At 31.3% G+C, this 22,321-nt stretch overlaps 2 protein-coding genes across 5 annotated transcripts in view; both read left to right on the top strand.

Moving 5' to 3' along the window:
* Positions 1–22,321, top strand: part of LOC114326447 (uncharacterized) — a 407,135-nt gene that overhangs the window by 258,221 nt on the left and 126,593 nt on the right. For all 4 annotated transcript variants that reach the window (XM_050656792.1, XM_050656794.1, XM_050656793.1 and 1 more), the window contains one exon: positions 18,567–18,628. The gene's annotated coding sequence lies outside the window, so the exon portion shown is untranslated. The remainder of the gene's footprint in view (positions 1–18,566; positions 18,629–22,321) is intronic.
* Positions 1–22,321, top strand: part of LOC126888461 (zinc finger protein 664-like) — a 365,892-nt gene that overhangs the window by 338,618 nt on the left and 4,953 nt on the right. The window lies entirely within an intron of this gene.

The following is a 22,321-nucleotide window of genomic DNA, read 5'->3' as shown; positions in this document are numbered from 1 at the left end:
ATAAACAAACGTTTCTATCTACTACCAGAGGCGTACGACAGAGGATAGTGGCTGGTTGACCCTTCCCAAATTCTACGCAACTGACGAAATTGCTATTTTAGTGTAATTTTTTGATTTTCCAATACTTTTTATGTATATAATATACTCTTCATTCGTAACGATAAAATAATTAGTTTTCGAGATATTTGAAATTAAAAATGAAGCGACACAATACATTAATCAAAATAACCGTGTAGTTTCATTTTTAACTTCAAAGATCTCGAAAACTAATGACTTTATCGTTACGAATGAAGAGTATATTATTTTCATAGAAAGTGTTGAAGAATCCAAAAATTGAACTAAAATAGCAATTCCGCCAGTGGCGTAGAATTTGGAAAGGGTCAACCATTCACTTTCCCCCGTCGTACGCCTCTGGTAATAGCCAGAAACGTTTTTTTAACGTAATTTAGTACTCTGTACAGTACCTATACTTTCTGCCAAGTATGAAAAGGATACGTCAAATAGTTTTAAAATGCTGAGCAAAAATAGTTTTTAAATTTTTAGATAAAACACCCTGTAACTCAGTAAATAACCACATTTTATTTAAGTGTTTTAGGTTAAATCTTCGTATTTTGTGCTAAGGTTTCTCCAGTTACTATATGGACAATTATTAATGAAACACCCTGTATAGGTAGGTAATTCTTAAAAATTGAAATTAAATTCTAAATATAGACAATAGTGGTAAGGATAACAAGACCCTATATATACACTAATTTCTTTTTAAGAAAATCTCGTCGTTTTATAAAAGATATCAACCCCACCGTTATCCAAGTTTTTTTTTATATTTTTTTTTATGTAAGCGTTTTCTCCCTAAAGGTTTGTACGTAATTATTTAACTTATTTATAAATGTATCATTTGCAATTTGAGAATCTATTTTGTTGATATAAATTCCATTCCAATGTTCATTTTTTAAAAGCTGTGTTAGTTTTCCTGTATTAAGGTTTTTAATTATGGCTGGAGATTTGGATGTAGAAAATTTTTGAGTTTTATTATTTATAAAAACGGCTGGCGTAAAGTGATCAGTCATGTCAGTATGAAAAACGATAGGATTAATATTAATTTACTGTTTTAATAGTTTATTGTTTTTTTAAAAAGTTTCTAACATCAAAAGTAAGTAAATTTCGATCAAAATAATGTTGGTATCTTTTTTTTGGTTGGTAAAAAAATCGCGAAAATCACCTTCTAGTTAGCATCCAAAAAGATATTAATCGTTACCGCTTCACAAAAAATTACTTTACTTATTGTTTATAAGATATGTAAGATTCGTTGGTTCAAAGTGCTTATTTTTGAAAAGGCTGTAGTCAAATGGGCTTAAACGAGCCACTAATCACGAGTGTATGCAAATTTTGAACAGACATATTTTATAACCAATTTTTGTCTTCAGGAAAACAAAAATATTCACAATAGCAAAACCTATATTTTTTATACTAGTTGAGATTTTTGATATCACCAATAATTATTAATAAGTTATTTTGAAAAAAAAAATTCAAAATTATAAATTTTTTAAATTTAAAACCAAATTGTTTTAAAAAATGATCACTTTGAAGCGGTAAAACCTACAGATCATACGAGTATAAGCAATACATAAGTCAAGTAACTTGTGAAGCGGTAATGATTAATTTCATTTGGGATGATAATTAGGGTGTGGTTTTTACGATTTTTTTACTAAAAAAAAGTGTCCAACTTTATTTTGAGCGTTACATAGTTAATCTTGAATACTGATGCTAGAAACTAAAAAATAACAAAAATATAGCTTTTTTAAAAAAGTTGTGATGACTTTTTTTCGAAAAGTGCTTAATTTTTGGTTACTTCACGTTGAAATATTCGATTTGGAAGTTGACGAATAAGAACCTACATTGCATGACCTACTGGGTTGAAAGACTTCGTATGTACACATACACCATATTTTGCACTGTTTTATAAGCTATATTTTTACTAAGAATATTTTTTTCGATAACATACTTAATTTTTGAGGTATTTGCGTGAAACCGTCTCAAAACGTGTTTTTTTTTTTGAAAAATAAACATATTCACTCATAAATAACTTGAAACGTATTGACTTAGTGAAAAACTCTATAGAACTTAAAGGTTGCTTAGAATTGGTCATTTTATCCAATTCCGGACTTATCTTGAACGTATGTTTTTCAACCGTGAAGGGGTGAAATACCCCTAGGGCAGAAGCGCACATCAGCACATTAGGTATCACTTTTTCTTGTTTGACATGTTAATATGTGTATGCCAAATTTTATCTCAATCCGAGCAGTTCTTTAAAATTTACAGCAAAAACCGTGAGTAAACCTATGAATTAGCTTTTTATGATATATTTTATTATATAATTTATGATATAATGATTTTATGATGATTTATATTTAATGTTTTGGGCGGGGGCCCGCATCCCAACTGGAACCAGAGCCCGCTGATCCAGTGCCGGTTTAACCTAACTTCGGGCCCTGGGCACTAGAGATTTAGGGGCCCCCTTCATTGCTATTCGTTGTCAATTTTTTTAACAAAAAAACACATGCATTACCCTCATTAACCATAAACGTTTATAGTAAAACCAATACATTTTTAAAAATTTTAAAAAGTAAAAAATATTCCAATAAATACATTTAAAAATATAAAAAAACAGAAAGTTCTACAGTGTCTATAACTTCAATTTAGTGAATCGGCGAATGAGCCTTGAAGGGCCCGTAGTCATACAACTCCAAAGAAAAAAAAACTTCAATTTAACTGATGATCCATCTAACTCCAAGTGATGATCTTGTTATTAATGTAACGATATAGACCAGTAAGGATCTGTTTTTAGGTGGATGTGAGAGGTGGCATTCAGATTTTTGCGGATAAAGTTAGGTAATAACTTCCGTTAATAATGATTGATTTATGCTCCTTCTCAAATATGCCCGGAAAATGAATAAAAAAAAATTAAATATTTAAAAATTTCAAAAAATTTAGTTTTCTTCTACTTTTTTTGCTTATAACTTTAAAACTATTTATTTTAGAACAAAGTCGTAAAGGAATAAAACAAAGATAATTAAATTTTCTATCAGATGCGATTGGTTAAAAATGTCTTAATTTATCACCCTTGCTTCAAAATAGCAATAAATATGAAATAAGACGGCGAAGCAAGCCTGTCCTTATTCAATGATTTTCCATCACTTAGGTTACACTTGGAACCTTCCTAATTCGCTTAGAAAATGATTGCAATGTGCTAAAACCGTACACCAAATTTAATTAAAATTGACCGACTAGATTTTGAATAATAATTTTGCAATCTAAACTTTTTTTAAAAAATTTAAATTTTTTAAAATCTTGCACAACAAAAACTAGAACATACAAAGATTTGTCAATTTTTTTAAATATAAAGAAGCACTTCACCTATCTAATGCACTTTACAGAATTGAAATCGGATTATTTAAGCAGCCTCAGCAATGTTTTAAAGTTATAAACAAATTTTTGGCTTATAAACAAATTAGTGCTGTGGCCAGGAGGGGGTGCCTTTATTTAGATGGACTTACCCAAGATTTTTTTTATGTATCTTGACCCGTAGAACACGAATTTTTTTGCTAACAGTTGATCCGGATGTCGTTAAGATTGTTATTGTATACAAAGAACTTGAGGAATTACATAACATCGATTTTTTGCAAAATAAGACATTTTCTTGTATTTCTTGGGTAATTCTAAGCAAAAAATGTTCTTACAAGTTTTTTCGTAGGATGCATAGTTTTCGAGATAAACGCGGTGGAACTTTCAAAAAATCGAGAAATTTCAATTTTTGAACGCGAATAACGTTTGATTAAAAATAAAATAGCAATTCTGCTGACAACATTTGAAAGTTTAAGTCAAATTATACCGATTTTAATTATTTGCATCGCTAAAACTTAATTTTTTTATTATTAAACAAAGCTATTTGTTTATAAGCCAAAAAATTGTTTATAATTTTAAAACATTGCTGAGGCCTCTTAAATAATCCGATTTTAATTCTGTAAAGTGTATTAGATACTAGATAGAGCACCTCTTTATATGTAAAAAAATTAGCCAACTTCTAAATGGTCTACTTTTTGTTCAGAAAGATTTAGAATTAGAAACATTTAGATTGCAAATTTATTATGCAAAATCTGTTAGGTCGATTTTAATGAAATTTGGTACACGATTTATGTATGTAACAAAGAATTTCCTAAGCGAATTACTAAGGTTCTAAGTGCCACCAAAGTGGTTAAAAAATATTGAATAACAACAGACTTATTTTGCCCCCTTATTTTGTATTTATTGCTATATTGCAGAAAAGGTAATACCTTAAGACATTTTTGACCAGTCGTATATCATACAAAATTCAATTATCTTTATTCTATTTCTCTACGACTTTGTTCCAAAACGAATCGTTTTAAAGTTATGAGCAAAGAAAGCAGAAAAAATCGATGTTTTTCGAAATTTTTAAATATTTTAATTTTTTTATTAATGTTCCGGGCATATTTGAGAAGGAGCATAAGTCAATTATTATTACTGAAGGTGTCACCCAACTTTATCTGCAAAAATCCGAATGCCACCTCTCACATCCAAAAATAGACGTTTTTCCGCAGATCCTTACTGGTCTAATAGAGTTCAGATGAAATTTACTTTCTTCGTGAGATTTGAGTAAACTATTCAAATATTTCCAGTGTGTAAAATATATCCAAAATCAGTTAAACTATTTTTTTTCAACTGAAAATAATTTGCACGGGTAATAACAATAAACAGCTTTAGCACTTCTCTTTTCCTCCATTGGGTTTTAGTCTATAAGAGTTGCTTTCATTTAATCTTCTATAATAAGCTTTGTCTCCAGCTTCATACATATTTTACAATTTTCTAAGGAATCGCTCTTTGGTTTAAAAGTTGTCACAGTTCTTATTTATCAGTCTTAAAAACAGACCATATCGAAATCGCAGGTATTTCGTAGTCTTTTCTCTATTTAAAAAATAAGGTCCTCGAATATTTAGCGAACTTTAATTTGTTATTAATAAAAGTAACGGTCCTTACGGGCCCCTCCGGGGCCCGGGCCCTTGGGCGCCCGCCCCAAGCGCCCAATGGATAAGACGGCACTGCGCTGATCTATCAGTACGCTACTGCATTCAACGTGTCTTGGTTTGCTTATTTCTAGTGCATCTTTCCTTATAAAAAATACGCATATCAGCAGTATGATAACGGAAATAAAATCAGGCACATTTCTCAAACGAGCTGAAATGTTTTTAACAAAACCATTTAACCTTCCGATGTTACTTTTTTGTTACACGGATGACCAACGGGGGTCAAAAATGACCACCAGTCAAAAATGACAATTGACAAAAAAATTACGTTGTTTTAAGAGATAAAATAATGTATTGGTAATTTTAATATTATTATTGTATCAATAAATGATAAATAAACATTAGTAAAACATATTTTTAATTACAATTGAACAAAAAACAGGAAAGTCCAGAGAAATAAGATTTTTCTCGTGACACATCCCCCTCCAGGCCGAAACCAAATTTTTTTGGTAGTATGGATATCTATAATAATATCCTATATGTTTCCTGCACACGATTTTGATGATATACATAGTTATAAACAAATAAAGATCAAAAATTTTTCGCTTTTTTCGTCTATTACCAAAAAGTTAAGCATTTTAAACAAATTTGAAAGTAAGAAACTCATAAATCGCATAAAAAACTTCAATATGGCGTTCGCTGAATATGTCTATCCTTATTGGTTGCTTAGAGAATTGCAAAGTAAATCGTGAATTTTGAGTTTTTATAAATATTCTTAACTTATGTAAAAATTAACTTAGTACCTTCTTATTACACGGAATGCTGAGACTTCTGGTGCTTAAATCAACCCTAAATTTCAAAGCAATTGGTAAAATAGTTTAAAAGTTATTTAATTTGTTTATCCCAAATTCATTTTTTTTGCAACACTATAAGTCAGAAAATTATGAGGTTACAATAATACTTCGGACAGTTTATGAAAGAAGAACATTTATACTATTAACTTAATTAAAAAAAAAATGACAAAAAGTAATTTTAAACAGTGTAAAATTATTTTGCAATTACATGTCGATTTTTTGCTTACTTATAAACAATTAGAATAACTTTTTAACCGTTACCCATAGAAAACTTATTTTTTCATATTTAGAAAGACTGAATTTTTATACACATTTAGAAAAAAAAAACAATTGTCCTAGGACAATTAGGGACGAAGTTAGCCGCCCTTTTTTTATTCACTTGTTCTTGCAAAATAATTTTGCAATATTTAGAATTATTTTTTGTCATTTTTTTTTAATTAAATTAATAGTGTAAATATTTTTCTTTCATAAACTATTCATCATTAAAGTAACTTCATCATTTTCTGACTTATAGTGTTGAAAAAAAAATGAATTTGGGATAAACAAATTAAATAACTTTTAAACTATTTTACCAATTGCTTTGAAATTTATAAGTATATACATTATATACTTATTTTGTATATATATAAATATATATTTATAATTTATAAATAAAAAAAGTTAATTAATAGCAAGCTGAAAATTTGTTAATAGCTTAAGGGTGTCTAGTCGGACAAACCTTGATATACGGGAACACTGGAACAGGGGAAGTTTTAATTGTGGAACAGGTTAAAAATTTGGAACGGTCAGACCACGAAAACGGCACATGTATTTTGTCCGACGGAACAGACTTAAAATCTCCGAACAGAGATTAAACTCTCATGCACAAATCAGACTGCTATTTATCACCAAATGGGCGTTTTAATGAGTGGAACATGTAGAATATGTCAAATGACAGGAATTATGACAGGTGATAAATAGCAGTCTGATTTTTGCATGAGAGTTTAATCTCTGTTCGGAGAGTTTAAGTCTATTCTGTCGGACAAAATAATTGTGCCGTTTTCGTGGTCTGATCGTTCCAAATTTTTAATTTGTTCCACAATTAAAACTGTCCCTGTTCCAGTATTCCCATATATCAAAGTTTATCCGATTAGACACCCTTAAGCTATTAACAAATTTTCAGCTTGCTATTAATCAAATTTTTTTCATACGCGGGATCCAGACCTATTAGGTTATGATTTAAGCACCAGAAGTCTCAGCATTCCGTGTAATAAGAAGGAACATAAGTTATGAATATTTATAGAAACTCAAAATGTATAATTTATTTTGCAATTTTCTAAGCAACCAATAAGGATAAACATATTCAGCGAACGCCATAGTGAAGTTTTTTATACGATTTATGAGTTTCTTACTCTCAAATTTGTTTAAAATGCTTAACTTTTTGGTAATAGACGAAAATAGTTATTTTTACGTAAAGAATCCAAATCTACAATAAAAATTTGGGGGTCCCACGCCACCTCCGTGGGGGTCGTGTTTGGTACCATTCGATAGATTTTTCAAAAACACTTTGAAAGTGTATTTTGCAATTTTTCGATCTGATGTTCATTTCGTGAAATATTCGCTTTTTTTGTGAAATTTTTTGACTCACCCATTTCCTTACGCCCCGCCCCGCTCAAATCGTCAGATTTTTGAAATATACACTCTTTTGCATGTACTTAATTTACCTTATCCTAACCTGATAATTTCGAGTATTTTTAAGGATAGATTTTTTTTTCGGGGCCCCCTTAACGAACTTCCTTGTGTTAAGAGAAAATATATGGTAGAGGTACATCTGCAGGGTACCAGGTTACTCCCCATATGATAGTCTGACGCGCTCGAGTAACTGCAAAAATCCCCGCTTGGGCTCCAATGATTTGTCACTTTAATAAAATATTTGTAAATCAGAAACAAATGAGTCTATTTACACCAATTTTCTCAGTCTATTCTCGCTTAAATATCGATAAATTTCCAAGAATATTTTTCCACAGCGGGGATGTCGAACATATTTTTTATTACTTAGAAACATACAATCCACATTAACCACGTAGTGGAGTAACATACACAAGGATTCGATTTTATTTACATTAAATATATGTATGTAAACATAAATCTTTTAAATATTCTAGTAAATGTTCGGTGTCTGCAGTCAGGGTGGTTTTTATGTAATCTAACATTCTATAGGAATGGTTTCGAATTCATTCATTAAATATTCAGGAAAGGTTTCGAATTCATTCTTTATAAGACCGGTTGGTAAATCTGAACTGATCCAAACAATCAATAGTATCAAAAGCAAATCTTCCTGGAGTACCGATGGACTATCCATAAAAATTTTCTCAAATCTCCCAGACAATGTGTTGGGAGTCCTCATCTCTCTAATAAATGATTCTTTTGAGAAAGGTAAATTTCCAGAGTGCCTAAAGACGGCCATCATTATTCCTCTTCATAAGGGTGGTGAAAAATCTATTGCCTGCAATTATAGACCTATTGCATTACTACCGGTACTCTCCAAAATTATTGAAAGACTCCTAAAAGCCCGACTTATGTCCTTTTTCGTTGATAACAAGATTTTATCACAAAATCAATTTGGATTTTTAAATAATAAATGTACCACCGATGCCATGTTTTCTGTACTACATGAGGTTTATCAAGCATTAAACAATAATCTCCACACTGCCACTGTTTTTTGTGATTATGCCAAATCTTTTGATTGTGTAAATCACGACATTTTGATAAAAAAACTAGATTTCTATGGAATTCGAGGTATTTCTTTGAACTGGTTTCAATCTTACTTGGAAAATAGGAAACAACTGGTTAGAGCAAATGATACAGACTCTAGTCTCAAAAATTTTGTATGTGGGGTACCGCAAGGTTCAGTATTGGGTCCTCTACTTTTTCTTATCTTTATTAATGACATCACTAGTTTAAAAATCGATGGAAAAGTTTTTCTTTTTGCTGACGATACCAGTATCACTTGGAGCAACTCAAATATCGCAACTCTTCATGCTACTATAACTTCTGATCTACTCACAATAAAATCCTGGAAAGATTCTAATTTAGTGTTGTTCACTGCAATTCTGCAATTCTGCAATGTGTTGTTCTCAGAAGAACAACACATTGCAGAAGCTACTTCAAAGATCACAGAATTCTAACATTACCTTCTTTATATATTTTAGAAACTGTTTGCTTAATTCGTAAACATCTACATGTTTTTCCAGAAAGACCTAGACATGACTATTCCACCAGAAATTCTACTTTTGACATCTATTTACCGATCCCGTCCAGTGAGTTAGTAAAGAAATCTATATTATATTCTGCAAAAAAACTATACAACCATCTCCCTCTACAACTTAAATCTGCAACATCTTTCCCCAAGTTCCGTAAAATGACTAAAGCCTATTTATCTGAAAGACCATATTATTCAATAGCAGAGTTTCTTAACCAATAACTAAGAAATTACAGTATTGTTATGTATAAGTAGAATCTTAATCTATATTTGAGTGTCATATGCAGCAGCATAACTTAATAAATTACTTATTAAATTTCTTAAGGTAGATTACGCAATTTGCAATTTTTTTAAATTTTGCAATAGATTGTTACTGATTTGTATTTGACTTTATTATGTTTTATTTATATTGACGATTTGTATAATTTTAGTAAATTGTATTTGTTATTGTTTTTATTTATGATTCTTGTAAGCTTTGTCTATAAAATTGTTAAATTTTTCATGACAATAAAGCATATTTCTATTCTATTCTATATTTTCATTTTTTGAAGTTATACTTCTTTAGACACGATTGGGAAAAATGTTGAGAATGAATTTTTATAAAAGCAACAGTATGAAGTACGCGCATATCGACAGTATGAAGTTAGTTGCTAAATCTTTCAAGCTACGTATGTTTCAATGCAAATAAACTGAGAAGATATTGGTGTTTTAAGTAAATATATTTATTATGCTTTTTGTGTCTTTAGATTTGCATTCGTTGGCAAAAGAAAATTAAAAATTTATGTAGAAAATCTGACGTTTTTTAGATTTTCTACGATTCATCAAGGGAAAATAGTCCAAGTAATGAAGCTTAAAATAGGACAAAACCTCGAAATTTTTACTTAATGGATCGATTTGTTTGAAAATTTGAGAATAAGTAGTGAATAGTTCAAGCATAAAAATCTATATTATGCCGAAAGGCGCTTTTACCATATGGGTGGTTTTCACTCCATCTTGGGAGTGGAAATTTTTTATTATATTATAATCGCAAAAGTTGGTAAAAACGTTCATTCTAAGCCAATAATATTTTATACATTTTTTTGATAAAATTGATAGTTTTCGATTTATTCGCTATCGAAAGTGTTAGTTTTATATCGAGAAATCAGCGTTTTTAATAAAATTTCTGCTAATAACTCTAAAAGTTTTTGTTTTATCAAAACAACTTTACTTACCAAAATGTACCTTTTGAAAAAATAAACAAAACCGTGTTTTTAAATTTTCTTATAGTAATCGAGCTATCTTTATTATATGTTGGCTCTTCTTCGTGAAATGCTAAATATTGTAGTTTCAAAGTCAATAGACGGGAAAACTATACATTTTTCGAGGACAGCTTGTTCAAACTAATTTAAAGTACTTAAAAATATCTATCTCTAGAAATAAAAAAAGTCTCTAGCTCAAAAATTAAGTGACTTATAATGAAAAGAATGTCAGCCCTCATTTTTTTTCAGCGAAAAAGTGATCGCAAGCAACCCCCTAATCACCACCCTAATTAAAATTAATCATTAACCTTATTTGGTCATTTTTATTTATATATTATTAATAGGTTTTAAAAGTTTGACAGGCATAGAATGATAAGTTTAAAAAAAATGGAGTTAAAAGCGAATAAAGAATTTTTGTAGTTTGGAAAAAATGGCTTTTTCTTCAGAATAGCAAGATTAGCATTAGAGATACAAAAACATGTTTAAATATGAAATTGTAGCTTATTTAATTCCCAAGAATCTGGTTTGCAAAAATTGAGTGAGCTATTGACAATTAAAACTTATAACATGCAAAAACCACCTTTACCAACCCTTTCAAAGTCACCTCTTTTTGCGACTGAGAACTTTAAAAAAATTTAATGTTAATAGGCTTATAGATCTTGTAAAAGCCTACAAAATTGTGTCTTACCAAACTTCCTAAGATAAAAAATAAAAAAGTTACGGTTAAAAATCAATATTTTTTTTTTGAAAAAAAAAAAGGAAAAATCCAATTGGAAGCATAATAATGTAAGTTAGCTGTGTTTTTAGTCATTGACCCTATTAATTCTTATTTATCTATGTATTATTAATAGATTCTGGAAGTTTGACTGACTTAGAATTAGAATGGTTAGTTTTAAAAAAACTGGAGTTAAAAGCGAATAACGAATTTGTGTAGTTTGGTAAAAAATGCCATTTTCTTCAGAATAGAAAGATTAGCATCAGAGATACGAAAAAATGTTTCAATATAAAATTGTAGGTTATATAATTCCCGAGAATTTGGTTTGAAAAAAAAAAATTTCTACGGCAAAAATTTAGTGAATCGTAAATGAGTACATAATATCGAAAAACATTTATTTTTTCTATACAAAACGAACACTTTCGATAGCGAATGAATCGAAAACTATTAATTTTATCAAAAAAATGTATAGAATATTTTTTGCTTAGAATTAATGTTTTTATCAACTTTTGCGATAAAATATAAAAAATTTCCACCCCCGAGATGGGGTGACAGCCATCCCCATGGTAAAAGCGACTTTCGGAATCATATAAATTTTGATCCTTAAACTATCCACTACTTATTCTCAAATTTTCAAGCAAATCGATTGATTCTGTAAAAATTGCGAGGTGAAAACGTTAGTTACTGGCCTAAAAGTAATTGTGGAGAGGCTACAGTTCATCAAAATACGTATCAACGTTATTTTTAATTTTTGGTATTATTTTAAGTATTAAAATTAGTTCAGTATTTAAATAAAAATACAATTAAACTGTGTAAAATATATTTATTTTGTTAAAATCATAATAATAGAAGTACATATAGATTCTTACGTGCGTACAAATTACATACACTATTTTTATTTTTTTCTTCATAGTACTGGCTATCAATCATAATTAAATATGCTTCACCGTCTAAGTGAGAGAACAGTTTCTGCAGGTTGGCGAAGAATCTTTTCTAATTAGGAATTTATTGGTTAAAGCAGTATGTCCAATTCTTAGTCGATTTTCCACTTCTCTTTCGAGGTTTTCGTATCTGTATAGTGTAATGTCTAGATATTTAAACACCATCGCTTGTTCTATTATCTGACCCTCCTCCTTTAAGTGACATTTTATCTGATCTTATCTGATAAAAGTGGTGATAAACTTTTTGCAGCAATCCATAAACTGATAGTTCTTATATGGCAGAATGAATTGGTACCAGAAGAGTGGCTAAAGGGAGTAATATGTCCGTTGCATAAAAAAGGTGATCAACTGGATTGTAAGAACTCTAGAGACATTACTTTGTTAGCATCTGCATATAAAATGTTCTGCAATGTATTGTTTGAAAGACTTAAACATTTTACAAAGGATATTGTAGGTCAATACCAATGCGGATTTACTGCTGGAAAGTCAACTATACATCAAATTCAAGCACATAGGCAGATTCTAGAAAAGTCACTAGAATATAACATAGATACCCACCATCTCTTCGTCGACTTCAAAGCAGCCTATGACAGTGTTAAAAGAAGCGCATTATATATTGCAATATAAGTTAGTTAAGTTGACCCAACTAACAATGCAAAACGCAAGCTCGTGCGTTAGAATTCAAGGAGAAAACTCTACGTTCTTTGACGTTAATAATGGTCTAAGACAGGGAGACGCGCTGGCGTGTCTCCTCTTTAATATTGCTTTGGAAAAGACAGTCAGAAAATATTAGAATGAATGGAACTATTTTTAATAGATCGACGCAAATTCTCGCATTCGCTGACGATATAGTTATAGTGGGCAGAAGTTTGAGAGACATGGTGCAGTGTTTTACAAGGCTTGCTGACGCGGCAAGTGAATTAGGACTTGTGGTAAACGAGGAAAAAACCAAATATATGTTGGTTTCTAAAAATTCCCGAAATATCCAACAGAGAATTCAAATTAACAATCACACCTTTGAGCAAGTCAAGGAATTCACATATCTTGAATCGCTAGTAAACTCAATAAACACGACAAGCGATGAAATAAAGAGACGCATAGCAATAGCAAACAGAACTGTTCACGGTCTCCATAAACATTTAAAAAATAAAAATATAAAACGTGCAGTAAAGCTCAATATATACAAGACCTTAATAAGACCGGTTTTGATATATGGAGCTGAAACGTGGACCCTATCTCAAAGTGATGAAAGACTTCGTGGTATTTTTGAGAGAAATATTCTTAGAAAGATTTTTGGGGCAGTAAATGAAAATGGGCTATGGAGTCGAAGATACAACTTTAAACTGTATCAGTTATACACCGATCCAGATATTGTGAAATTCGTTAAAGTGCAGAGACTTAGATGGGCTGGACACATTGCTAGTATGTCAGACCACGAATACACTAAGAGATTAACATTTTCAAAGCCAGAGGGTACAAGAAGTAGAGGACGACCACGAAGAAGATGGATTGATGATGTGGAAGAAGACCTAAAAATTCTAGCGGTCAGACGATGGAGGGAAGTTGCCAGGAATCGACAGGAGTGGCGACTTCTTTGTGAGCAGGCCAAGATCCACAACGGATTGTCAAGCCACTTATGATGATGATCTGATCTTATCTTATCTTATCACCATCACTTGTTCGATTGTCTGAACCTTCAGCTCTAATTTAATTCTTAATAGATTTGCTGTTATAACCATGTATTTTGCCTTTTTTGGGGAAATGAACATGTTCAATTTTCTTGCGGTTATATTAAATTGGTGCAGCATACGTTGTAAATCATCTTCTCTTTGATAAAATATTAGTATTGCCTCGTCTGTATATTGCCTCAGTTCTTACTTTTTTAGTATTTTATATTATCATCAGGTTGAACAATAGAGTACTCAGGGAATTCCCCTATCCCCCATTGCAAGCTTCAATTGGATCAAAAACACACATTATCAAACACGCTGTATTATTTTGTTATTAGATGAGTGCACAAGTTTAAATTTTTTATCAATCTTAATTAAGCATTTTTACAAAACATATTTATACATTCGGTTATTTTGTATCAAAATACGATAAGAAATCTTCGCAGATGTTAAAATTTTCCATCTATGATCGAACTTTTTAATGTGTATACATAATAAGAAGTGGCATTGAAATTAACGTACAATATTTCACAAAGCCAAATCTAATGTCAAACGATATTGAACCATTTAAATAAATTTAAATGCGAATATGATTTTTCTTTAATTATTTTATACAATAGTTTTAATTGTTGATTTCTGAACCCAGCTAGTTATTTACATTAAATACCAAGGTTCCAGAGATTCATAACACGCAAAAAATAAGGAAGTTGTTCGTTTATATTGTCACAATAAAATTCATTTATCACATTTAAATTGATATCTCCCATCAAAAGTACATGTAATTCAATATTTTAGTATTTTAAATGCTTTTTTTTAATTAATATCTTTATTAAGATATTTTGTTTAGCAACAGACAAAGAAATTTTCTTATTTTTTTTATTTCTATAAGATGTGTTTATAATGGACAGTGACGTAGGCAGAATTTTTTTGGGAGGTGTCCACTCATTTGGGTGGGTTCACCTTTAAAAAACGTTGAAAAATTCAGTTCTCACTTATTCATTTTTTTACACTTATTCCTTCCACCCCAATGTTACTGTTTCGAACAAGATAACTTTTACTTTGGATTAACTTCTTTATCTTGTTCTACTCCTTAACTTGCCAGGTTTCGAAGTAAAAAACAATCTAATTAGGTTAGCTGCAACTGAATAATAGAAATACAATCAAAATTCGTACTTTTCTACAATTTTTCCAACTTTTTATTACTTGTCTACTGACACTGACAATTATCAATTTTTTATATAAATAGCTAAATAGGAGAGACTTTGTTTCCGAACGTCTTCGAACGTTTCCGAACGTCCGAACGTAAATTGTTTCCGAACGTCTGCGGTCCCTCCGGTACTCACCGGAGGGACCGCAGACGTTCGGAAACAATTAGCGTCTCTTTGCAAAGACAATGACGTCGACTTTGCAAAGTAACAAGACACTTACTCAACACACACACTACACATTACTCCCCTGACTTAGTGATTAGTTATACAATTACGTGGCTAAAGGTTCTAGTTCTAAACCAAAGCCAGAATCAGAGAAAAAAAAAGCTAAATAGGAGAGACTTAATACTAACTTACAAACCGTAGATAGCGACTGAAAAACTACCTACGATTTCTTCAATAACTAATTTTCTTATTTTGTTGATAGTCCAGAATAATAACTCAAACATACTGAAACATTCTCCCTCTCTAAGATTAATTAATCTTAAAGAAATTTACAACCAATTAAAATGAATCACAAATAACAACCAAATGAATGGAAAAATAATGAAATGAATGAAATTTAAATAATTATTTAAACTTTCTATCTTCTTGGTTCTTCTTCAAATCGAGCACGCATATTTTGTTTACGTGTCGTTGACACTCCACAAAACTTACTTTCGACTTTCCAGAATCGAAGATTGGAATTCGAACAGTAACAACTCTTATAACATTGTCCTTTCCAGGAGAGGTGGCGATAACAATTCCTCTTTTCCAGCTGTTTCGTTGTTTTTGGTCATCAACGAGCAAAACGATGTCTCCAATTTTGACTGCTTCTTGTTTGCCATGCCATATATCTTGCCATAATCTTCTTAGCAATATTGAGATCCGGTAAAACGGCTTCGCTCCAATTCTTCCAAAATTCATTAGCAATTTTTTGGGCATTTCTCCACATTTTTCGTCCATATCCAGCTTCCTTCTTATTGATGTTGAAAGGGACAGCGTCCACACAGCGTAACTTAAGTATATGATTAGGCACTAGAGATGACCCATCCTTAAAATCCGATGATTCAAACGACAGGGGTCTACTGTTGATGATATTTTCAGCCTCCGCTAGAGCAGTTAGTAACGTAAACTCCTTTGGATGCTTTTCTTTCAGTGTAGAATGTAGAATTTTCTTAGTGTTTTTAATCAAACTTTCCCATGCTCCGCCCATGTGAGGGGATGCAGGTGGATTCAAATGCCACTCAATTTGATTTGAAATGAGACGATTATAAACTTCATTCTTCTTCATCTCTTCTAACAGCTTTTTCATCTCGTTTTTTGCTCCTTTGAAATTAAATATTGGCATGAGATGAGTATCTACTTGAGCTGACGTGCAATATGTTCTATTGCTGAATCCAGGTTAGGGCCAGGCCCCATTAGTGCGTTGCGCTGCGTTGCGTTGCGTTATATCTATCGTTGTTTTGACTTCTGAATGATATCAAAAAGTCAAAATTCGATAAAACTAAAAAAACTCGACAGCTTTACCTCGAAAAATTTATAAGCTAATAAAATATTTTTGAATTTTTTTTACCATGCGCTAATGATGAATTCCGATGTCCACCGCAAAATTCAATATATTTTGAGGTGTCTTCAAAAATTTGCCACCGTTGGCTTATTTTTCAATATTTTTCTTTGAATTTTTTCTTGAATAATCTATGAATTGTACTGAAAATGCCTATTTAATTTAAAAATAAAATATTTCTACCACACTTAAAAAAAATGTGTTTGAAATATTGATTTCAACCCCTACGGCCCCCTTTAAGGATAGATATGACACGATTTTGATAGGCCAGCCATGCCAGAAATATTTGTCTACAATTGAGTCCACGAGTCTTTACCCGTGCGTCATTAATACCTGGCGAGATAAAACACATACGTTTTATCTAGCATCATTCTCTTCCACGCATGAAATGACAAACCAGCTGTCGCCTGTTATTAAGTAAAAACCAGAGACATGTTAAGGATAGACCGGGCTAGTCATATGCCACTCAATGCATCGAGGTGTAACGCCGACATAGGATTGAGTGGTCTAGCCATCTTTGTCTGTTACATGCGCGGGATCGCTTGATTAAAAGAGATAGATAGACCACCGATCGACTGTTTCCATGCTGTTTCAGCGTTACGCTTTTTTGGTGAGTATGCCGTGTCTACGCTTAATATGTCAATGGTAAAAACACATGTTATTTTTATGAACGATCTAGACTCAGTGCGTTGAAAAGAGATAGGTACAAAGAAAGACGATTGGGGATGTTTTCACATATTTTAAGTACAATTTCTGGCGTTTTGGTTTGTTTACTTTTGTGGCTGTCAGTTTGTTGAATTTTTTGCTGTTATTTTGTCGAATTTTTGCAATTTGAAGTTTTTTGTAGTATACAAACAGTTGTTTTCACAACTAATTTTATGTTGGAGTTAGAAATTTTATAAGTTTATGTTATTTTACGATAAATTTTGACAACGTACAAAGCTAACCTCATTGTTGACACAGTTAAGGAATGCTTGTGTTTAATATTCCGCCAAAGTGAATAAAATAACAATTACAAAATATCAGCAAAGTTAACAAAATATGTCGAATCCATCAATTAGAAAATATGTTGTTGCATTTTGCAACAGGTAGCAAAAACGCGTTCCAAGATTGCGGCTGTAATTTTGAATATTTTTTCGAGATATTTGGCACACGTATTCGTAATATAATAAAGAATGGCGGTACAGAGCTCAATTTGAAAAATATATTAATATGTGGAAATTACTCTGTAATTAAATACATTAAAAAAACGAGCTTGTAACGCCATTAAGAAGAAAAAAAAATACACTTTCTTCAAATAAACTTTTTTATCAGATGCCTAGATTTTGTGTCATTTTAGAACTACTAAAAATTTTTATTTCATTAGTAGTTCCAAAATTACACAAAATCTAGGCATCGGATAAAAAAGTTTATTTGAAGAAAGTGTATTTTTTTGTTCTTCTTAATGGCGGTACAGGCTCGTTTTTTTAATATTGTATTTAATTACAAAGTAATTTCCACATATTAATATATTTTTCAAATTGAGCTCTGTACCGCCATTCTTTATTATATTACGAATACGTGTCCCAAATATCTCGAAAAAATATTCAAAATTACAGCCGCAATCTTGGAACGCGTTTTCGGTACCTGTTGATCGCTACTGTTTCACCTTAATGAAAATAAAAGAATTATGCACCAACATTTTAAAGCAAAACTTAAATTTGGCATTATATTTATTTTATAACGTCAAATTTTATACTATAACCCGTGATCGGAATAATACCCACTTTCTGTTACTTGCTGTTGCGTTTAGTAAATTTCCGACTCATTTCGTATGCTTTAAATGATGACGCACGGGTAAAGACTCATGGACTCAACTGTATGTATGAAATTTAATAAAAACAATGTCTCATCCGGCAAGCAGATGGGCACAGATTGACCTATAATATTCGGATCTTAGACTATCAGTAGTTTTCGAGATTAAACAAATTATGTTAAATCTCGAAAACTACTGCTGATACAAATATGTATTTTTGGAATCAGCACAGTTAAATTAATCAAAATCAGTTGCTTTTTTTCGGCAGCAAGAATTTTTTTTTGTTGGACTACGTAATTAATTTTATGTTTTTTTTCAGTAATACGCAGTAAATAGCGCTGGACCGCTAATGCTGTAACCGTAAACAGCAGTTTCGTTTTGGTAAGTTAAAGTATAATTTAAATTTTTTGTTAAATCAAATTTAATTTGTTCATTTTTTGAATTTTTGACCTTGATATAATTTAAGTGAGATTATTAAAGGGTACAGTCAAATGTTGAGTTGAACCTACACATTTGTTAATACTTTATCGGCCCCATTTGTTAAGTAATAGGGATGGAAAATAATTATAACGATGCATATACATAATATGTGTTACAAATTTATTGAGTTTTTTGAGGTCGGCAATCATCATAGGTATTCGGACTTTAGAGACGACTGCTCTGAAAAGTTCATTTTTTTTATGTACATCCGTACATTCTCTCAGGTTGCCCAGCCAAGGTCTACGTCTCCCTGTTTTTCTTTTTCTTTGAATGTCCGTAATAGACTAGACAAATATTTTACCGTTATCAAAGAAGTTTTGTAAACTTTAAATTTGTAAGGACCAATCAATTAAAGAGTACCACCGTACGGTTCTTTAAATACTCGAGTAACTAGTTAATTAACTGAACCAGATTGGATTTGCGTTATTTAGACGTAAAAGACGTAAAACGTTTTCAATTTGCTGAGTTTAACAGGTATCAACTAGTCAAACTGGTCGAAACGATTCAGGAAAGTCGTGCAATCGGCGCCAAGTTGACTTTAATTAAGAACAAATCGAATTGATTACCGATACAGACAGCGAGATAAGACTATTTTGTAGCGAGTAAGTTTTCAGAAGATGTTAGCATTCGTTACAAGGCTTAATTGTTTCTAAAAAGTTGTTGTGCACTAGGAAGTAGTTTATTTTCTTTTTCGTTATCACGTGTCATAGATAAATTATATCAGTTTTTTTATTTATAGGACTTTATAATGGTAGGGGAGCCCAAGTGGGGATTTTTGCAGCTACTCGAGCGCGTCAGATTATTATATGGGGAGAAACCGTGTACCCTGTAAATGTACCCCTACCATATATTGCATCTTAATCCAGGGGAGTTCGTTAAGGGGGGCCCGAAAAAAATCTATTTTTAGAAAAACTCGAAATCGTCAGATTAACATACGGTAAGTTAAGTACATGCAAAACAGTGTATATTTCAAAAATCTGACGGTTCGAGCAGGGCGTAAGGAAATGGGTGAGTCACAACGTTTCACCACAAAAAGCTAATATTTCGAGAAATAAACGTCATATCGAAAAACTAAAACATACGTTTTTAATATTTTTTAAAAATCTATCGAATGATACCAAACACGACCCCCCATGGAGAGGGGTGTAGGGTAAATAAAATTTTTTAAATAGAAACCCCGCGATATTTTGTGAAATGAACATCAGATCAAAAAATTGCAAAATAGACGTATTCAATATTTTTGAAAAATCTATGGAATGTCACCAAACACGACCCCCCACGGAGGCAAGGTGGAGGGTTACTTTAAAATCTTAAATAGGAGCCCTCATTTTTTATTGAAGATTTGGATTCCTTGCGTAAAAATGAGTAACTTTTATTCTAGACATTTTTTCTAATTCTGGATAGATGGTGCTATAATCGGAAAAAACAATTGTTGGAAATGGAAAATTAAATGAAAAAATGGAAAGTCCCCACTTAAATGGAAAACTTTACTTAACTTTTTTTGGTTTTAGGACCTAATCTTCACAACCCAATAGGTCCCCATAACGCTCGAGTAACTGCAAATTTAGCATACTTTCCTCCCCTACTATAAATAATTCAAATGAATGTTATTTTCAGAAAACATGAAATCAGTATCATATCAGATATTGAAGCGTTTTACATGTCTGCTCAAATGGGATCAGGGATAGAACTAAATACTTAGATACTGGGGGTCGAAATGGGCTAAAGTAGGAGCAGGCACATAAAGCTTCATTGCGAACGACAGCTCAGGTTTTGTTGGTGGCGGGTCGTGGAATCGTTAGGGGGTGAGAGGGTTTAAAGAAGACTAACTACCATAACTAAATAAGCAAAGGATACTTACACAGACTAGAGGACTTTTCTACTATTTAAACATGGACGCCGTTTGAAATAAATCCTCTGGTTCACATATTGGGTACTTACTGGACATATTCTGTACTTACGGGTACCAATTGGGGGGACATTCATCTTAGATTCCTCGTTTGGGTCAAACTGGGCTACTATTTACTTCATCATTCTATGGCTTCTATGCCATTTCTTTTTCTGTTACTCTAAAACTTATTTCACTTGTATTAATATCTGGTTAATAATTTTCCAAAAAAAGGTTACAGAAATAAAAAAAATAGGTACATTCTACAATGTTTATTCAAACTTTAAGACTTTATTTTTATTTAAAAAAAAATATTATTAGACAGAAAATGAATAATAAAAACAACTATAAACTTTTACATGACTTTACCATGGACAAAAAAGAATTTAAAATCTTTTCCGACTTCCAAAAATACACAAGATTTATTATTTCACATGATTATTACATACATACATAAAATTTCTATTTTATCGGGCAGTGTATCCAAAACAAGAATTTGACTTATGCTTTCAAATGTCACTGCCATTGTATTTACTTTACATAAAACTTTCCATGTTGAAAACAAACTATTAAAATATTTAAAATCTTTATATTGAGCGAAATTCATATTTTTTGACACACCTCGTATAATATTCATAAAATTTGATATCTGATGGTTGAATCTTAGGTTTTGGACCATGCCGAGCTTTTTTTGAAGAATAACTTTTTTTCGTAAAATTAATAATAAAAAAGTTTTCTATATGGATACAACTTACAGAGACTATATGTACTACATGGATAGTGATCACAGCTTGCATTAAATTTTGGAACTTGGAATTTTGAACTGAAAAGATAAAAACTTCCTCTTAAAAAAAAACAGCCAAAGCACAATATCACAATAGCTCTCTCTAGAATTCTTAAGTTGCGAGGGTTGATAAGGTTAGAAGACTGGAATAAAAATAATCGCAACATGAAATGATTAAACTCTTTCGAACGTAAATGAATGAAAGAAAGACAAACTGCAAGAAAGATAGAGTGAGTACTTCATTGCATAATGAGATCATGCAATATGTGGACTTCCTTATTGATTTACTGTTATTTATATGAATAAATGTACGAGAACCTAGTAGTTTTATTACCTACTAATGCACTTCATTACTCATTTTAATGTTATCAACATTAATTAATATGTTTTAATTACTGCATCGACTATAAAACTATCGATACTTCGATAATTACGAGTAACACAGGGATATGCAGCTATTAACGTAGCATGACATTAGTTTTATCTTTTTTTATGGCACGAAAGATTCGAAAAAGTGTTGGTTGTTTGATTGTTTGTCATTGGGTTAAACATGTTTATTATACAGGGTGTCCCGAAAAGAATGGTCATAAATTATACCACACATTCTGGGGTCAAAAATAGTTCGATTGAACCTAACTTACCTTAGTACAAATGTGCTCACAAAAAAAGTTACAGCCCTTTGAAGTTACAAAATGAAAATCGATTTTTTTCAATATATCGAAAACTATTAGATTTTTTATTGAAAATGGACATGTGTAATTCTTATGTCAGGAACATCTTAAAACAAAATTATAGTGAAATTTGTCCACCCCATAAAAAATTTATGGGGATTTTGTTCCCTTAAACCTCTCCAAACTTTTGTGTACGTTCCAATTAATTCATTATTGTGGTACCATTAGTTAAACACAACGTTTTTAAAACT

This window comes from Diabrotica virgifera, chromosome 7 (assembly GCF_917563875.1).
Source record: "Diabrotica virgifera virgifera chromosome 7, PGI_DIABVI_V3a".
NCBI lineage: Eukaryota > Metazoa > Arthropoda > Insecta > Coleoptera > Chrysomelidae > Diabrotica > Diabrotica virgifera.
This window is presented reverse-complemented; position numbering and strand designations above follow the sequence as displayed.